The sequence below is a fragment of the Muntiacus reevesi genome, chromosome 15 (assembly GCF_963930625.1).
Source record: "Muntiacus reevesi chromosome 15, mMunRee1.1, whole genome shotgun sequence".
In the NCBI taxonomy this organism is placed as follows: Eukaryota; Metazoa; Chordata; class Mammalia; order Artiodactyla; family Cervidae; genus Muntiacus; species Muntiacus reevesi.
The window spans coordinates 20974874-20987648 of record NC_089263.1 but is presented as its reverse complement, the minus strand read 5'-3'; the positions used below and the strand labels follow the sequence as shown (position 1 = coordinate 20987648).

Genomic DNA, 12775 nt, shown 5'->3' with positions numbered 1-12775 from the left:
AGCGAGTGAGTCCGTGCAGCACAAACACTGCGCTTGTGCTCTAGAGCCCCCATTTGCCGCAACTGTTGAGCCCGCATGCCGCGACTACGGACGCCGCGTGCTAGAGCCCCTGCTCCACCACAGGAGAAACCACTGCAATGAGAAGCCAGCGCACCGCAACTCGAGAGTAGCCCCCGGCAGCTGCGACTAGAGAAAGTCCTTGTCAGCAACGAAGGCCTACCACAGCCAAAAAGTAAAATAAATAAATATATCTTTTTTTTTTTTTTAATGCAAACTAAACACATTTTTAACCCGTTAGTTGTTACCATGATACACATAGTGTGAACGGAAGGTTTATATGGGATTTGGCATTGCTGAGAACTCTCTAACAAATGTGCAATTTGGAGCGATAATAGATTAATTTTGTCATTTCAATTTGTTAAAGAACTTTTTTTCTTATATAGGCCTTTCACAATAAAAAAAAAGATTTTTCTCTCACTTAACAGTGTTAAGTCAGCTTGGGGGTTGTTCTGTTCCATGTGTCTTTATCCCGGAGCCCTGACTGGCCAAGAAGCCCATCTCAGACTTGTGCCATTCTCTAGGGAAGCAGACCGGTGTGATGGCTCAGAGTGTGTGTGGCCTTGCACTCCAACAGGCCTGGGGTGAAAATCCAGCCTCATCAGAGCTAGTGCTCACACCACCTCTGTGAGTTAACAGGTCATTTTCGGCTCATTTTACTGGTAAGCAATCCGAGACTCAGAGAGGTTGATCATCTTGCCCAAGGTCACACAGGGGTATGGAGACGTGAAGCCAGAACTCAGCCATAGACGTGCCTGGCTCTGGAGCCCACCCTCTCACTTCACCCTACCCTTCTGCTCCCGCACGGTAGACTGCGGTCTGCCAGCGAAATGTGGAGGATGGAGCACATGCATTCAGCTGTTTGTTCTCAAAGCCCCGCTGAAAAGACAGGAGAGAAATAAGATGTTGATGAAATAGGAAGGACAAAGAGAACAGGAGCAGCAACAACGGAGGGAAGAGAAGTTGACGTTTTGGAAGATGAGACACAGACGAAGGAGGTGGCAGAGCTGAGAAGGCAGGGCCACGAGGACTCAGAGGCCCCTGTTCCAGCAGAAGGTAGGAGTGGAGGTGGGGCCGAAGACAGGGTTGGAAGTGGGGTCCCCCAGCCACTGGCCCGCTCTATGCAGCCCCAAGGATGCCCCAGCCTCTGACACACACACAGGAAACGGCTTTTATTCTGAGCATAGGTTGGATCGGGGAAACAGGCACAGTGGAGGGGATGTGGCTCTGTATTTTACTTTATTTATTTAAAAGATTTTTTTTTTAAACGTGTACCATGTTTAAAGTCTTCACTGAATTTGTTACAATAGTGCTTCTGTTTTATGCTTTGGCTTTTTGGCCTCGAGGCATGTGGGATCTTAGCCCCTGACCAGGGAACCTGCACCCCCTGCATTGGAATGTGTAGTCTTAGCCACTGGACTGCCAGGGAAATCCCAAGGCTCTGTATTTTAAAAGGGGGATTAAGTGAGAGATTAAGTCCTCCCGCTTTGTGCCACCCCATTCTCAGAATTCTCTCTGCCTGATGGATACACCTCAGGCAGGACACCGGAACATTCTTCCCTAGAGAAACACAAGGACCCCAGGACAGTGATCTGTAAGTACTGACATATAAGTACTGTCAGGTCTCTGCACTTCCACTGCAGAAGGCATGGGTTTGATCCCTGGTTGGGGAACTAAGATCCTGCAAGCTGCATTAGCACGGTGAAGAAAGGAAAAAAGGAAAAGAAAAGAAATATAAGACTGAACAAAGGATTACCAGATATCTGAAGAAAGCATACAATATAGAAGACAGAAGTTAAAAAACAAAAAGAAAAAAAGGAGTGGAGAGCTCAGAGACAACCCAGATGGACAGAGAAAAATGCCTTAAAATGATTAATATCCTCAGACACATAGGGGATGGTATTACACCCATGAAACAGAAAAAAAGATGCTAAAAACAAATAAAACTCTATTATAAGGAAGAAGCATTTGAAAATTAAGATTATGGCAGCAGGAAAAATATTGAGAGAGAAGTTGGAAGATAAGCTTAAGGGACAATTCCAAGAAAGCAAACAAAAATCACAAAGAGACCACAGTAGTAAAGTAGAAGATAAATCCAGAGAGTCCAGCAGTCAAATAATAGTTCCAGAAAGAAATAATAGTGGAATCATAACAAAAGGAATCCCTGGAGAAGGGAATGGCTACCCACTCCAGTATTCTTGCGTAGAGAATTCCATGATTCTTCCCAGAGTTCAATGACACAAGTTCACAGATTGAAAGGCCCACCTTGGAAAGCTACATGCACCCTCAAAGTTCATAGCAGCATTATTTACAATTGCCAAGATATGGAAACAACCACATCAATAGATGAATGGATAAAGAAAAGGTGGTATGGAGAAGGAAATGGTAACCCACTCCAGTATTCTTGCCTGGAAAATCCCATGGACAGAGGATTGTGGTGGGCTATAGTCCATGGGGTTGCAAAAGAGTCGGACACAACTTAGCAACAGCTCACGCGCGTGAATGTGTACAAGTTTTGAAGAATTCTGTGGTTATTTCTTAACAGTGTCACATGTTCATTAAAATAATTAAATATAGGGACGCCTCATCAGTGATATGTTTTCCCAAGGTGTAAATGTCCTCTGTTAGCCTGCTTCTGCCTACAGAGTCAACTAATTTCACTAAGGTGAAGCTCCTTGGAAAAACTTAATTTATAGTCCCTGTTTGGTTCTGTAAACAGCTTTGACTAGCAAATAAATCCTTTGCGTGCTTTTTGAAAAAAAAAAAAAAAAGAAAAGGTGGTATATGTATATATACAATGGAATACTACTCAGCCATAAACAAGAATGTGATTTTTCCAATTGCAGCAAAATGGATGGACTTGGAGGGCATTATGCTGAGTGAAATAAGTCAGACAGAGAATGACAAATATTATATGATTTCACTTATATGTGGAATCTAAAAAATAAAGCAAACTAGTGAACAACAACAAAAAAAGCAGACTAACAGATACACAGAACAAACTAGTGGTTACCAGTGGAGAGAGGAAAGGGGAATAAGAGGTAGAAACTATTAGGTATAAAATAAGCTATAAGGGGCTTCCAGTGATAAAGAGTTTGCCTGCCAGTGCAGGAGACACAGATTGCATCCCTGATCTGGGAAGACCCCACATGCCTTGGAGCAACTAATCCCATGCGCCACAACTACTGAGCCCAAGCCCTGAAGTCCATGCCCTAGGCTCTGTGCCTGGCAACAAGAGAAGCCACCACAATGAGAAGTCTGTGCACTGCAATTAAAAAGTAGCCCCCACTCGCCACAACTAGAGAAGAGCCCACATGGCAATTAAGACCCAGCATAGCCAAAAATAAAATAAGCTACAAGGATATATTGTACAGTGTAGCAAATATAGCATTTTATAATAACTATAAATGGAGTATAGAGTATAGCCTTTAAAAATTGTGAATCACTATATTATACACTGTAACTTATATAATATTAAAAGTCAATCATGTATCAATTAAAAAAAAAAAGACCTACCTAATTCCCAGCACAAAGAATGGAAAAAGATCCATTATTATGTTAGAATACCAAGGATAAGGAAATTACTCTAAAAGCTTCCAGAAAGGAGAAAGTCATTAATATACAAGTGATCAAAAATGAGAATAAATGGGATCAGCTTTCTCAGCCAGAACACAGCTGGATAAAGTCTTAAAAACTGTAAAAGAAAACGATTTCCAAACTTAAATCCTATGCCCTGTCAACTAGTAACCTAATGTAATGATAGAATAGAGACATTTTCAGGTATGCAATGCCTCAGAAAATTTTCATCTCCTGTGTTTGCATACTCCACCAAAATCAGAAAGACAAGAAAATAATGGACCCACACAGGCAGGAGGTATACTCTTTTTCTGGTACTGTTAAACTTGTTAGATCATGTGTATGGAGTACTCTGGTTTGGATGGAATGAAAAGAAGTGAGAAAAGGAAGCAGTAAATCCAGGATTCTCTGGCTTTTCATCAGGAGGGCTGAGGATGATGCCCCTTGATGAAATCCTATTGATAGGAGAAATTGAGCCATTTGAAGGGGTTCCCAGTGAGGAGACTGATCCCTCCTGTAGTGGGATGGTGGGTCCCGCCAGGAAAATTTTGTTTTCAGGTCTACCCTCCTTTGGAGGCTCTGAAAGTGAAAGTGAAGTCGCTCAGCCGTATCTGACTCTGCGACCCCACGGACTGTAGCCTACCAGGCTCCTCCATCCATAGAATTTTCCAGGCAAGAGTACTGGAGTGGGTTGCCGTTTCCTTCTCCAGGGGATCTTGCCAACCCAGGGATCGAGCTTTACTGTCTGAGCCACCAGCGAAGCCGCCCTGCCTTCTCCAGTATCGCATAACCCACCGGTTCTTTCACCGCGCTGTGGGGACCGGCCGAGGAGGCAGCGGCCGATGCATCTACGCCACCTGGTGGAGGAAGGGAGATTGCAGCCTGGAGCCAAAGATTTTTCCAACAGCTTCCCTACTGGGAAAAACGACTACTTTGCTATTTGGCTTGTTCCGGGCTAGTCCTCAATGTCATCCTCTTATTTCAAACACTCTGAGACCACACATCTTTGATTCCTACCCTGGAGCCGCTCCACCCATTCACTGCTGTCTAATAAATCCTCCCAAAGCTAGGCACATCAAACAACCACCATCTGTTACGCACTAGGATTCAGTGAATCAGAAATTTGCAAGGGGTACCATGAGTAAGGGCCTCCCTGATAGCTCAGTGGGTAAGGAATCCGCCTGCAATGCAGGAGACCCCGGTTTGATTCCTAGATAGGGAAGATCTGCTGGAGAAGGGATAGGCTACCCACTCCAGTATTCTGGCCTAGACAATTCCATGGACTCTAGAGTTGAACACCACTGAGCAACTTTCACTTTCACTTTCATCATGAATAAGGGCTCAGCAAAAAAAAAACAAAACACCTGTTAGAAGGAAATGGCAATCCACTCCAGTATTCTTGCCTGTAGAATCCCATGAACAGTGGAGCCTGGAGGGCTGAAGTCCATGGGGGTTGGACATGACTAAACACACCACCACCATAGAAATGGCTTGTCTCTGTTCCGTGATGTCTGAGGCCTCAGCTGGGAGGACTCAAATGGCTTTCTCTCTCTTGGTCAAGGGAGGACAGGGCCAGAATGTGGCCATCTGTAAACCAGGAAAAGGGTTCTCCCCAGACACCAAATCTGCCACCATCTTGATCTTGAACTTCCCAGCCTATAGGATTGTGAGAAATAAATGTTTGCTGATTAAGCCACCCAGGCTAACATAATAGTGTTGCAGCAGTAACCAAAGGCTGACCGACTCAGCCGCAGAAGTTCTACAGCGTCGTCTCCCCAGACTCTACTGATCAGAGTGGTCACAAGCCTGCCTGAATGAAAGGAGAGGGGACATGAACTCGCCTCTCAAAGGGAGTTCACAGCCAACTTTTTAAACTGCCGCAGAAGTCCAATACTATTAATCAGAACAAGAATAGGGTATTAATGTTTTTACACATGTATTGGTTCACTGCGTAGATTCATGAGGAAGCCAAGTATTATGATGGTTAAGAGTCTGGGGTTAAAATCAAACAGAACTGAGTTCAAAGACTGGTTCAGTCATGGAGCAGTGTGTCTTGGAGCAAGCCACTCCCCTGTGCTCAGTTTCCTCGCGGTAAAATGAGGGTAATAATATCTGCTTCACAGAGTTTTAGGGGTTTTTGTTTTTGTTTTGTTTTTGAGGACTATACAGGATGGTATATGCAAATAATTTGTACCACAATAAGCATTCAGAAAATTAGTCCCTTTTATCCTAGTTTTTTCAAAATTTCCATTAGTTCTATTATCTCAGACATTTTTAAGTGTTTTATTTAGTGATTTATGGCTGCACTGGGTCTTCATTGCCGCATGAGGCTTTCTCTAGTTGCAGCAGGCAGGGGTCTCTCTCTAGCTGCGGTGGGCCGGCTTCTCATTGTGGTGGCTTCTCTTGTTGTGGAGCATGGGATCTAGGGTGCACGGGCTCAGTAGTTGTGGCACGCAGGCCTAGTTGCCCCTTGGCAGGTGGGAACTCCCTGGAGCCAGGATCAAACCCATGCCCCCTGCACTGACAGGCAGATTCTTCACCACTGGGCCACCAAGGAAGTCCTCTCAGACTTTTTAAAGATGTGCTAGCATTGCAAGTGTTTACAGATATATGGAAAGAATAGCTGTCTTTCTTCAGGGGACAACACTCCCCATTCTTTGGGGGAATTGTTCAACCCCCTGCCTCCAACCATGCTGTCTGAACAGAAGCTGCCATCTTCTGCCTTCCGGGTCACAGTGATAGATTTGGGAGTAGGGAATAGTGCCAGACTAGACCAATGAGCACATCCCACCTTCCAGCCCTTAGTGACTGGCCTGGAGGAGGGTACATGACCACACCTCAATCACAGGATCACACTCTTGGAGATTTGCCCACTTTTTATTCCTCCAACGAGCTGTCAGGGAGGGAAGTAAGCTTCCATGTGAATCCATGATTTTCCAGCGGCCAGGATCCCAGCCTTATGGAGAAAGCCAGTTCTACAGCAGGAAGTCACTGCATACACAGGAAGATACAAGCACAATGGAAAGCAGGGGCCGGGAGGCACAGAGAGAGTCCTGGACCATCCCTGGGTCCCGCTGCCTGGGGCTGTGCTCCTGCAACTTCCTGGTGAGAGTCCATCCTCTCCTTTTCTCTGGAACTGTTTGTTTGTTTTCTGTGGCTTGCAACCAAATGAACTCTGAGTAAAATACTGCTTTGACTTATATATTTTCTATTAAAAAGGTAAATTGTTCATAAACTCCAGTACTTTCACTATTATAAGAAAACCAATAAATGACTAGTCTGGAGAAAACTCTTGAGAGTCCTTTGGGTAGCAAGGAGATCCAACCAGTCAATCCTAAAGGAAATCAACCCTGAATATTCATTGGAAGGACTGATGCTGAAACAGAAGTTCCAATACTTTGGTTACCTGATACAAAGAGCCAACTCATTGGAAAAGACCCTGATGCTGGGAAAGACTGAGGGCAGGAGGAGAAGGGGAAGCAGAGGATGAGATCATCAGATGGCATCATCGACTCAATGGACATGAGTTTGAACAAACTCTGGGAGATAGTGGACAAGGAAGCCTGGTGTGCTGCTGTCCATGGGGTTGCAAAGTGCTGGACATGAGTTAGCGACTGAACAACAACAGTAAATGACTGTGACACACCTCACAAAGGATAAAACCCACAGGTGTGTTGAGAGCTGCTGACTTGAGCTTCCTGGAATTCATTCTAGCTTTGGTAGATGACATTGATTCACTGAATGATGAAACGTTTCAGCAGACAGGTCATGTCCTTTCCCCTACCAGCCACTAAATTTTCTCACTTGGGGTTCTGTTCTTACCAAGATGACCCTGGACCCAGCCTCCAGCATTTGGCCACATTCTGGCTCAAAACAGCTGACACTGCAAAACCCAGCCTGCCCCGGGTCCCAGCAAAGGAGATTAGAGATACTTGTCTCTGGGTCACTGTGGAAGAAAAGATCCTTTGAAAGTTGTATGCTTTGATACAGTTCATTTCTCCTCTAATGGAGGCACTGGCTTTGAAAAAAGTAGATTGGTTAGAATATAAACAAGCAATGCCTCTAGAAGTAGAAAAGAATCTTACTGAGAAACCAAGTTTCAGGAGATAAAAGCAATCTTTAGTTCACAAAGCAAGTTTCCCATCTCATCCCTAAATAATTTATCTTTTTTTCTTGGAAATGAAAACAAAAATTTTGCTTGGGAAAGCAAAATTTGTCCTTTGTCAGCTGGCGCTGAATAGCAAAAACAGCCCACGTGTAGTAGGTGGACTGTTAGTAGTAGCTTCAAAAGCCTTCCCTGGCTGCTCAGATGGTAAAGAATTCACCTGCAAAGCAGGAGACCAAGATTCCATCTCTGGGTGGGTAAGATCTGCTAGAGAAGGGGATGGCTTCCCACTCCAGTATTCTTGCCTGGGAAATCCCATGGACAGAGGAGCCAGGCAGGCTGCAGTCCATGGGATCGCAAAGAGTTGGACACACCAACTCTGTTTATTGTCTATCTTGTGTCTGCTCCATTGCTCAGTTGTGTACAACACTCTGTGGCTCCATGGACTGTAACCCACGAGGCTCCTCTGTCCATGGGATTTCCCAGGCAAGAAGACTGCAGTGGGGTGCCACCTCTGTCTCCAATTGCCTATCTTACTTCATTTATATGAAAAATGAGTCCCATCTTGGGAATTCCCTAGTGGACCGGTGGTTAGGACTCGGTTCTTTTACCACCAGGCCAGGTCTGATCCCTGGTTGGGGAATGAAGATCCTGCAAGCCGTAAGGTATAGTTGAAAAGAAAAAAAATGGAAAAGAAAAATGAGCCCCATCTTGAAAAGATATGGAAGGTGACTGTTTGGAGAGAAGTCAAATAGCACATAAACTCATAGGAGAATTTGAAATCTGTTCCAAACAGTCCTCATAAGGTTACCTCTTCCTTGTTCTTTCATTTTTATTAAAAAAAAAAAAAAACAACAACGTTTTTGGCTGCACTGGACAGCCTGTAGGATCTTAGTTCCCTGAACAGGGATTGAACTTTTTCCCCCAGTGAAAGCCCACTGGACCACCAAGGAAGTTCCTCCAGTTTGGTCTTGTTTCCCATTTGTTCATCAAGAACCCCACAGGGAAAAGGCAAAGCTGCTCTTTCTTCCTGCCTGTCTTGCTCTTCTTGTCCAGTGGCAGGGTGTGTATGACAGAGATCTCAAATAAGACATGTACAAGATACATATTCTTCTTCAATCACATGAAGTTTGCACTGTAATGGCAGTCTTGCTCTTCAAAGACCTCTGGGGCTCAGGCTCCTTCTAACTTGTGGCTGCCCCATCCCTGGATTGTTGCTTTTGTCTCCACGACCTGAGGGGGCTCACCTTCGAATCTGTGTTCCAGCAGGCTTGGAGCAACATTGTGAAATGTTTCAGGGACATGGAGGGTGTGTCCCTTTATCTAAGGCAGTGGTCAGCAAGCTAGAGACTGCAGGGAGGCCATCTTTCCCACACTGGGTCACGTGCTCTTTGGTCAGATTTTGATGACCATTATTTTTAAATTCTTGTAAGCCAGGTTCCTGATATTAATTTATGTTGCTGTTGTTCAGTCCCCAAGTATTGCCCGACTCTTTGTGACCCCATGGACTGCAGCACACCAGGCCTCCCTGTCCCTCACCATCTCCCGTAGTTTGCCCAAATATTCATTTATAACCATGCTGATTTCTTTTGTCCTCTCTGCCTTCCTTTTCTCATTGGGATATTTTACTACAGCAGAACCAGCATTCCATTTTGACTTCTTCCTGAATGGCTGTATTTTCAAGTGTGGAATCAATGCCTGGCTATGCCAGCTTCTCCTTCGCTTTCACTCACAAAGTCTCTGTGGGCAGTTACTCCCATGTTACCATTCCATGTCTTTGTCAGAACCTGGTCCAAAACAGCAATTCCCCTCCCCCTCTGGAATGGAAATCACTCCCCAGGCAAGTTAGGAACTTGTTGTACCCTGGATGGAGTGTAGGTAGGAATCCTAATAGATGTCCCAGTAAAGAAAGTCCCATCCACTCCATTCATATCCTAGCTCTGGTCTGCTTTGTGATTTGGGTCAGGACTTCCTTCCATTCTCTCCCTCCATGACAATTCCTCCTGGTGTTTTACTCTCAACACACAAGCTTCCAGCTTTGTGGATTTCTGAAGCAGGCATGTAGCTTCTTAACACTCCTCCATCCTAAGAGGTCTGCCTCTTTCAAACACCCTCCCAAGGCTATATTCACTCTTTTGCCCCAACACATCATCTTGGTTACACCCATGAGATCTTATTTACCACCCCGTATTCTGGCTTCAATATTGAACTTGCTCATGACTCATGAACTGTCTGTACATCAGTGAAGAACAACTGTGAATCAAGTTTGGGGCAACTTCTGAAACTATTATGTCCTATGTGAGTAACAACTGAAAGAACTCAAGGTTCCCAGCTCAGAAAAGAAGACTGGATGGTTGCCATCTTTGAACAGTTGGAGGGCTGTCTTGTGGAGAGAGAGTAGAACATTTCCATAAGGCTTCTATAACATATGATTTTTTAAAAACCAATGAACAAGTATTACTTTGGTTTTGGCGGGAGGGAAGAACAATAAATACACACACGATTGGACTTGTTCTGAGTAGCCCAGAATGGCATAACTGGGATCAAAAAGGAACACTTTTTGATGCAGAATCAAAACAAACCTTCAAAGAAGTGGAGCTGTCCAATATGAGACGGGTTGCTTGGAGAAGCACTGAGATTCTTGTTTGAATGGTATGCAAGATGACGATGAACACCTGATTTCAAGTGGAATGAGGAGCTGAACAATGTGGTACTCCTAGGCAGCATCCTCTTAACTGAAAAGTAAACGGAACCTTCTTGTTTAGCTCAGGTTAGAGGGGATTTGGGAAAGAGTTCAGCTCTCACTGAATCCAAGGAAAAATTGAGCAATGAGGCTGCAGGAAGGGTGGAAACGAAATCAGTGCCAAGCCAGGCCCGCTGTGATGACTCAGCTCGGAGCTCGGTTTCTTTTTTTTTCGTTTTTTTTCTTTAGTTTGATCTCTTTCCCCAAAATCTGAGAGACTATTGACATGACCATAGATTTGCTTCTCTTGAGTCAGATGTTCAGTCCTGATTCAGTCTACAGTGGTCATGGGGGTGGAGTCTTGTGATTCAAACGTAAAATCTCTCTGATGACAGAGACCATCCACGCTGTGGGTATAGAAATTCTCAGAAAAGTTGGGAGGGGCAGACAGCCTCAAAATTATATACAGAGTCCTGTCCAAACTCAGGGCTCACCATTTCTGAGTCATTAGTAATTTCAAGCAGATGATGTTCTCCATGTGGTTGTAAAGAGGCCAGGACTAGTTCATATTCAGCCGAAGGCACGCGCTTGAATTAAGGTGAGGGGTCAACAGAGGTTAGAGCAGGATGAATCAATGGAAAGAGTAAATGGGGCCCATTGACTGACTCACAGATCTTAATCGGTTGCCGGCTGGAACAAGCATTGTCTAGAACAGAGCTACCCCTGGGCTGAATTACAAGTTACAAAAAATCTGTGTCCCTGCAGGGTTTTTTCCATGCAATTGTTTATTTGGCTGTGCTGGGTCTTCATTGCTTTGAGGCCTTTTCTCTAGTTGCAGCAAGAGGGGGCTACTCTCTAGTAGCAAGGGTTTCTCATTGTGGTGGCTGCTCTTATTGCAGAGCACGGGGTCTAGGATGAGGGGGCTTCAGTAGCTGCGGCTCCCAGGCTCTAGAGTTCCAGTTGGTATTTGTGGCACATGGGTTTAGCTGCTCTGTGGCATGTGGGATCTTCCCAGACCAGAGATCTCATGTTTTTTACCACTGAGCCATCAGGGCAGCCCATCTCATGCAGTTTAAAAAATTTTTAATTTTAAAATAGTTTTAGATTTACAGAAAGGCTGTGTAAATAATAGAGTTCCCATGTATCCTATAGATCTCCCCACCCAGCTTCCTCTCCCAGTTACTATGATCTATTATCATAACAAAGAGAAATATCAATGTTTTTAACTTATACTCCACACTATATTTGGATTTCATGAGTTTTTCCCTAATGTAATTTTTCCATTCCAGGATCCCATGCAAGATACCTGGATCAGTTTCTTAGTGTTTCTGGAACAAATCACCACAAATTTAGTGGCTGAAAACAACAGAAATGTATTCTCTGGAGTTCCGGAGGCTAGCAGTCCTAAGTGTGCAGAGTACCATCCCTCCAAAGTGTCTAGGGGAGAACCCTTCCTGCCTCTTTCAGCTTCTGGTGCCCCCGGGTTCTCCTTGGCTTGGGGTGGGCTATATCTTGGAGCATGATGCTGATCTCTGTGGCCTTCTTTATACGACCTTCTTTGTGCATCTTTGGACCTGTGTGCTTCAAACTCCCCTCTCCTTTCTCTTATAAAGACACCCTGTCATTGAATTTAGGGCTCACATGAAATCCAGGATAATCTCATCTTGAGGTCCTTAACCTAATTACATCTGTAAAATCCTACTTCCAATGAAGGTCAGATTCACAGGTAGTGAGGGCTGGCATTTGGACATAGCTTTGGGAGGGGGGGCACAAAATTCAATGTATTGTGAGTCATCATGTCTCCTTTGGCTTCTTGGGGTTGTGACAGTTTCTCAGAGCTTCCCTGCTTCTAATTGACCCCCTTTTTGAGGGTGATTGAGGATCAATATTCTGTCAGCTGTGTCTCAATTTGAGTTTGTCTGATGTTTTTCTCATGGTTAGACTGGGGTTGGACCGTGAAAGCTGGACCATATGTCTTCTTTGGAGAAATGTCTGTTTAGTTTTTTGGCCCATTTTTTGATTGGGTCATTTATTTTTCTGGAATTGAGCTTCAGGAGTTGCTTGTATACTTTTGAGATTAATCCTTTGTCTTTCCTCATTTGCTATTATTTTCTCCCAATCTGAGGGCTGTCTTTTCACCTTACTTATAGTTTCCTTTGTTGTGCAGAAGCTTTTAATTTTCATTAGGTCCCATTTGTTTATTTTTGCTTTTATTTCCAATATTCTGGGAGGTGGGTCATAGAAGATCTTGCTGTGATTTATGTTGGAGAGTGTTTTGCCTATGTTCTCCTCTAGGAGTTTTATAGTTTCTGGTCTTACATTTAGATCTTTAATCCATTTTGAGTTTATTTTTG

At 44.2% G+C, this 12775-nt stretch overlaps 1 protein-coding gene across 1 annotated transcript in view; it reads right to left on the bottom strand.

Moving 5' to 3' along the window:
- Positions 1–12775, bottom strand: part of SLC28A1 (solute carrier family 28 member 1) — a 107425-nt gene that overhangs the window by 27520 nt on the left and 67130 nt on the right. The window contains exon 18 of the transcript XR_010659118.1: positions 4429–4490. The gene's annotated coding sequence lies outside the window, so the exon portion shown is untranslated. The remainder of the gene's footprint in view (positions 1–4428; positions 4491–12775) is intronic.